We start from the raw sequence: 7642 nt of genomic DNA, 5'->3' as shown, positions 1-7642 counted from the left end.
AATTCAGAACTCCATTCCCGCAGGCTATAAACTTTATTTTTCCATCCAATGTATAAAAACTGCTTAAATAGTTATTTAGATTTTAAAATTGTAGCCTTGTACCTCAATAATAATTAGAAAATGGGTCCTTTCCAGAAATCTATCTTGCATAATATAATCTTTATATGACTGGCTCCTCTCCTGTCATCGCAACAGGGCCCATGTGTCAAACTGGATTTCCATACTCTTGTATGGTAGGTATATCCTAATAACACCTGGTTCTTTCCCGATTGGCTGGCAGAGAAGACGATGCATTTTAGGAGCCCTTGCTGACAAAGTCCCCTGACTACTCACATTCCAAAGCCGGTTTCTTTCAAGATCAGTTCAGAGATACCTACTTAAAATTCAGGCTTTGGGCAAAAAAGACAGACGATCTCAGGTTTGAATCTCTTCATTTCCTCTTCTAGATGGAAAACTACTGAAACATACTTGATGTCTAGAATACTCCAAAGCCAATTAAATATGATCCCAAAGTGTCTGATGGCACAGAATGATTAGGAAAGCAAGCAGCAATCATTCTAGTCATACCAAGGACCATTGTCACAGGGCAGTGTGATTACAGCCATGGGACACTCACTCTGAGGGAGGACAGGGGACATTCCCAGCAACACCCTCTTTAGTGTTCTCTGTTGGAGGAGCAATGCTAATAAATGGGGACACTCTAATCTCTGGCTGTAAGCCTTTCCCTGCCACCAGTACCTAATCTTGGGGGTTGCACTGACTCCCAGATAACCTCTAATGACACAGCACCGGCTCCACTTAAGGACTATGCTGTGCTGCACAGAAGCTGACATGCACTCAAGGTGAACCCAAATTTCTTCACATTCAGGATGGAAATATCACTGAGTTATCACTTCCTTGCGAGACTTCCAGCAACTCTAGTCATGGTCAGGGCGGCACCCAGCAGAGGCAACATGGAAATGAAAAAGGCTGTCCTAACGCTTCCGGAAAAAAGCCATTTGAATTTGGTTCTAAAAATGGCTGAAGGCTAAGGGGAGAGAGAGAGGTCTCATGAGCTGCTGAGCCTGCATGAGACACCCAGGACTCCAAATGGTTATTTGTGCCTAAGGCTGGATTTGAACCATTTGCAAATTATAGTGGTAAACACTGATGCTGAAAGCAACCTGGTTGCAACAGTGCCTTGCCAAGCTTTCACTTGGGAAATAGGATAGATCAGGTTGTGCCTGAGTCGGTAATGAGACTCTTCATTTTGTGCAGTAAATAGAGGCAGCTCTGAAATGAGCAAACAAAATGTTAACTGTTCTCGGGTCAGCATTTATTTTAGCTGTGCCAATGCTGGATGGCAAATTAATCTACTTTCTTGCAGTGCTTGTCTCTGTCCCACTCCAACCAAATTCTCCTCTGTGACATCCATGCAACTTGGATGGCACCAATGTAAGTAACAGATGTATAGGTTCAAATTCTGTCTTAGAACAAGGCAGTCTGACAATCCCAGTTCAAATTCCCACTGACTTCATGGATAGTATAGGTGCGTAAAGGCTGCAGGATCAGGTCCTAGATTATGTGTTAAATTAAAACATTAGACTGGTATGTGTTGTTGCATGGTGGTGTTATTCCCAGCATTCATGTGGCAGAGTCATTACTGAGAAGGTAGTGTTGTATAATTTTGCTGTACTCAGTGGGTAGTGTTTGGGTGGCCTTATCTACCCCTTTCCTTCAATCACAGAGAGAAAATAATCATTTACACTGAGACCTCTATGCACTGGTTTGGCAAAGAGGCCTGAACATGGGAGTCCTTTACATTTACTGTCATGTAAAGCAGCCTTGATGTAAATGAGAAGCAGGCCCCAGAGACGTACAATGTATACTTTTAGAGAGATGAGGCAGGTGAGGTAGTATCTTTTCTTGGACTAACTTTTGTTGGTGGAAGGGTCCAGCTCTAGAGCTTCCAGAAGCTCTTTTTCAGCTCTGGGGAAGGTAACTAGAGTGTCTGAGCTAAAAAGTTGGGACAGATTGTTAGGCATAAGGGGTTCACCCATGCTGTAGGAGACAACTTAAAATGAAGTGGGCAGGTAAGGCTTAGCAGGCAGTCAGGGCTGGGGTTAGGGGGTGGCAACCAGGGCAATTGCCCAGGGCCCCATGCCACAGGCACTTGCTCAGACTTCAGCTTTAGGCCCGAGCGGCGGGGCTCGGGCTTTGGCTTTCTGCCCTGGGCCCCAGCGAATCTAATGCCGGCCCTGCAGGCAGAGGGTGTGTGTTACAAATTGTTGCAATAAGCCAGTTGTAATAAAACCAGTGTCTGTTTAGTCCATGTTTTTAGTGTCTAGCAGAGTTATGAATTATACTGCAAAGAATGTTTATTTTTCTTATTAACACTTTATTACAGATAAACAGGATTGATGACACTACAAATTATTTTCTCTCTCTGTGTGTGTGTGTGTGTGTGTGTGTTTATCATCCTCTTGAACTAACGCTGCTGTATTCCTTACCTTTGGTGAGGCAGCATAGGCTGAGTTACAATAGATATACATATTGGACCAGATCCTCAGCTGGTGTAAATAAGCATAATTGCATTAACTGCAGTGGAGCTACATGGATTAACACCACCTGGGATTCTGGCCCCTGGTGTTTTTTCACAACACTTGCAATTTGTATAACCTTAAAAATCCACAGGGAAAGTATTATTTTTAAACAAGTGAATTATTAAATTCTCAGCATCTTCAATATAACTGTGAAAGACTAAGCAATATATAACTGTGCTGCATATCTTCTGGAGTTGGAAATAATTTCCCCATCAGTGAATTTATGTACTAATCTTGCATTTGTTGTATTTTACTGACAGTATAAGAAAAATCCAAATTAAACAGAGCCTAACATTGTTCCTGCAATCAACTAAAATTCTTGACTAGTTAATTATAAAAACAAAAATATATTGTACCAGATACAATCTTTTTCCCATCTGCTTTACTGCAGTAATTTGTAATCTTTGATTACAGCTCTTGGAATATATAAGTGGAAGAGTATGTGTATTTATTGGCCTGTTGGGATTCTTGTGCTGAATAGTACCACACAAAGCAATAGTTTTGACACTCCCGTCTCCCTATATATTTGGGATCAATAGTAAATCATAGATAAAGGGCATCATTCTCATTTCAATCAGGCTGATGCAAATCAAGAATAACTCCAGTGAAATCAATGCAGTTATACTGTAAAAATTCTTTGACATCAGAGGCAGGTGCATATTTAAGTGGAGTATAGAATGGTAATGCACTTGGTTTTGTGAGTTTATTCTCTTCCTTCATACGCTTTCATTACAGACTGTGTGTCTAATCCCCTTAGTTTTTTTTTATTAACATCAAGATAATTTAGGATTATGACACTGTTCAATCCTTTTTATGTCATGGGAGAGTTGCAGTGAAATCATTTTGCCCTGGTAATTCTATAGTAATCAGTTATCTAGATGCTGCACTGACATTACATTGTTCTCTCTTTGTAAACTCAAATCACAACAGCCTTTCAATGATAGATTTTGCTCTGATGTAAACTGGTGCAACTTCATGGAATTCAGTTAGGGTCCCTTACACCAATACATTTTGGCCCAATGTCTTCAGGTCCACTTTGCCATTTTGCCATTACAGCCTACATTCTAACAAGTTTATAATGGAATCACATACGGAACTCAATAGACTTCCAGTGAAATTGTTTCTTTTACTGTTTTAACCTTATTTGGAAACTCAGTCTCTGTAGTAGTACACTGGAACCATCGTGAGGATGTTGTGACAGGAGTGAACAGGGACTTAACATCACTAAAAAAAGAAGCCTGTAAGAAAGAAATATTGTATATGTTCTCTGTCATTTTTCAAACTTAAATACCTCATTTTTCTGAAAGAAGTTGAACTTGGGGAGAGAGGATGTTTACACTCTGGCTGTGTTTGGTGCTAGGAAGTGCTATCTTTCATACAAGTACAGTACTATCTAGCTAGCTTTGGTACTTATCTAGTGCCCATTACCATTACACCTGAGTGCTTCACAATCGTTAATGTATTTCTCCTCACTACTGCCCTTTGAGGTAGGGAAATGCTATTAAACCCATTTTACAGATGGGGACAAAGCAACAGAAATGCTGAGGCCCAGATCCTTAAAGGAATAGTAGGCTTTTAACAGCCATTGAAATCAAGGTCATATCAACTTTCAAGCAAAAAGCCTCTAAGTAATTTAACAAGACATCAAAATTCATGAAGCCACAGGGAGGAATAAATAACCCATTCTTTTAAATCTACCATGTAACATATTCTCTTTTGGAAATTTATATTTTTGCCATTTTACAAAACAGACTAACTGAAACCATTTTAGGAATATGCATTGAGACAGACATAGTAGATTGGAATGGCCTGATTCTCCATAGCCCTGCACCTTATTTCGTGATTTCCACTGAGCAGAGTGAGTGTAAAATGTTATCACATCCAAATGTTCACTGGTGTAAATGATGACACAAGTGTAGGGCAATGGAGCTCAGATCTTATGCCTTGACTCCCATCCAGTTGTAGAGGAATGAGCGATTGAATCCTCAGAACGAAAATGTCTCAATGAACTAGTTCATTATTCTGTTTTCAAGGATTAAAAATGAATTGGGTATTTTTTTTATAGTAAGCTCTTCTAAGTTTGAAGTTAGGAAGAGACTGTAAGGAACCCAGGATGATAAAATTCAGTGACCTCTCAACCATGTGTGTAAAGCAAAGGCTCTGTAACTTGGTGAACTTACTAGCTTGTTTTTCACTTGTGGGGAAAAAAACAAAACAAGAACTGGCTTATCCACAGGGCAAAATGAATCAGGTATTACCTCATGCCCACAATACTCTTTAGATTTTAATTAGTCTTCAAGCTGCAACACTGTCGGCTTTTTGTCTGCTAAGCAGAGCTAGGGTGGGTCACAATCTGGATGGGACACTACTAACGGGAATAAGTGCATTGCATTGGTAATCCAGCAGGTGATGTGCCCATCATGGCATTTATGAGCACTGCTCTTCTGAAGAGGCCGTCTTTCACATGAAATGAGAATACCAGGCCTCGACTCCAGCACTTTATTCTATTTAACATCTCACGGCACTTTTCAGGAGAGGAGCTGTGTTAATCCTAGTGCTCTGGCCCAATGCCAATTTGAATAATTGAATTCTGCCTCCATAAGAGCCCCCCCCCCCCAGTAATTTCAACTGGATACAATGTTCTCCACTTTCCATCCTAAACTGTTGTGTAGTGTTGCTGTGAGCTGTTAAAACAATTCCAGTTGCGTTTCAGTGGTGGGCAGGTAGGAAATCATGTGCATGCCAAACTGGATGAAAAGTGATAGATATGCAAGAGCCTTATCAGAATGTCAGAATTTACACAGAGAACTAGTGATGTCAGAATATATTTCATTTTGGGGAAACACTCCATTCATACCCCATTTTTGCCCCCACTTGATTCTCCTTATATGATTCCTTTGGGTTCATTGTGGTGCCTAGCGGAAACTGCTTGCCATATTGTTTCATGGAGCTGCTGCCAGGAATGCCATGAGAAAAGAACAGCAAGCCTCTTCCCTCGGTTCCCATATGCTGATCCCATCCATTACATACAGCAGGTAGGTTAGGACTTGAGAAACTCAAGCTCAGATCTGCCCTTAAGAGCACCTGAATCAAACAGCGGAGTGAGGCACTAAGGTGATAGGTCACTGAACCCCAGGCTTTAGGACTCACTCATTTCTCTCCTCTTACATTTAAAAGCAGCCGCTGGCAGCACAGGCAGCCAATGGTTTTGATTATTCTTTAATCTACTTATTGCAAGGCTTGCTTTTTAATGACGTGTACAACCACCTCTGCCTAGCAATAGGGTGGCAGGATGGCTACTGCTGGCATCACTTCCTTAAAGAGAAGTGGCATCCACTCTAGCATTGGGTGGTTTGCTATCCCTGCTGAAAATTTACAGAGCCTACCCCATCCAGGGCAAACTCTCAGCCTTGCCCAAGCTAGTCCCAAGTCAGGACTTCTGGGTGCTAACAGTGGGCTAGGTTCTCCCTTGCATCTGAGCTCAGCTCAGCACAGGAGCAGGGAGGAGCCATCAGGGAGCTGGTTACAGCTCTCTGATTTTCACAGCCTGGGCTCCACACGAGTTAGGCCACTGGAATATGGTCCCATAGAGAGACTACACCAGTGACGCCTGGGCAAATAAAACAGAACTTGATGATGCTTGCGCTCTGCCCTGGTGTGTCTTTTCTCTCTCTGGGAATGCTCTTTATATGGTGGATTGAGCAGCTGGTGCAGTAACCAGCTCTGCTGGCTTTGCATCAGCATGGAATACCCCTTTGCCCAGGGAGTTCTCCACTGGCAAGTTACAGTCTGAATCCAGCCCCTTTGTACCACCTGAGTAATGCAAATGGGCAGGATTGTAATGCACATTTGGGCCACAGTGTGCTAACTGAGATGGCTCTAACTGCAAAATAGGAAATGTTCAAAGTTTGGGGGTGTTTTAGTTTGGGGCATTATGGAATAAGGGCCAACTCTGAAGTTTGAATGCAAATTTCAGGCCATAATGAGAAAACACATTGAGTTAAATTCTGTTCTCAGTTGCTTTCACTGGCCTAAATCCAGAGTAACTGCACTGACTTGTATAGAGTTATTCCAGACTTACATAAATGTAACTCAGTGCAGAACATGGTCCATCAAAGCTGAATATTTCCTTGCCAATATCTGCATGAAAGCACTCATATACTCAGACGTATTTGCATGCTCATTTGGAGTGGTTTAATGGGTTTGATGGTACAACATCATGTTCCCAACTTGAGTTCAGCATGGCCAAGTAATGAGAATGTCTTAGCAACCACAGTGTGTGCAGATCAGCTAACTCCTAGTTTGTTCTTGTTAGAAAGTACATTTATTTGGGAGTGTGACACAGCCATCCATATGCTTTAGGGAAGCTTTTTAACTGACCCATTCTTTTGTTCAGTGAACTTAATACTGGAGAGGGGCTGCAGGTACATTGTAGTCAGATGAAGGCTAGTTGATCATCATGTTGTTCCTTTCAGAAAAGTACAGACCTGAGGAACTCTAAGGCTGAAAGCCAAGATTCAGTTCCACTCCCAGAAAAGTCAACAAAACTCTTTTAAAATAGAATGATTTCATCCTGTAGCGAACCCTGAGTTACCTGCCAGTGGTACTATTAATAACCATACGTTTATCGCAGGCATGACCTAATGGAGTACAGAGACTAAAACATTTTAAAGCAATATTTGGGGCCCAGTTGTGTTAGAAGCTAAAACCCTGCTGTGAGGAAAGGAGATCAGATGAATCCAGAGTTGGATCACTGTTAGGAAATGCTGAAAAGCCTTCCTACTTAATAAAGATTTTCCACCATAGCCAGAATGCCATTCACATCAATCCTTCTTTCTGCCCTTCTTAAACCAAAAACTCAACCCCAAGCCACATTTTCTGTGGGAGAAATGGTATCAAATCCAGAGCCTCCATGAAGTGCACTGAGCATTGCCAGTCTCTTTTATGTGGAAGACATTGCTGAGAGACCATGATGATGGGCATCATTACAGAACCGAAAGAAAGAAAGAACAGATTCTGGAGTCCATATGTGTTGAGAGTGCTGGATCAGGCCCTGATGT

The sequence above is a fragment of the Emys orbicularis genome, chromosome 8, assembly GCF_028017835.1.
Source record: "Emys orbicularis isolate rEmyOrb1 chromosome 8, rEmyOrb1.hap1, whole genome shotgun sequence".
In the NCBI taxonomy this organism is placed as follows: Eukaryota; Metazoa; Chordata; order Testudines; family Emydidae; genus Emys; species Emys orbicularis.
This window is presented reverse-complemented; position numbering follows the sequence as displayed.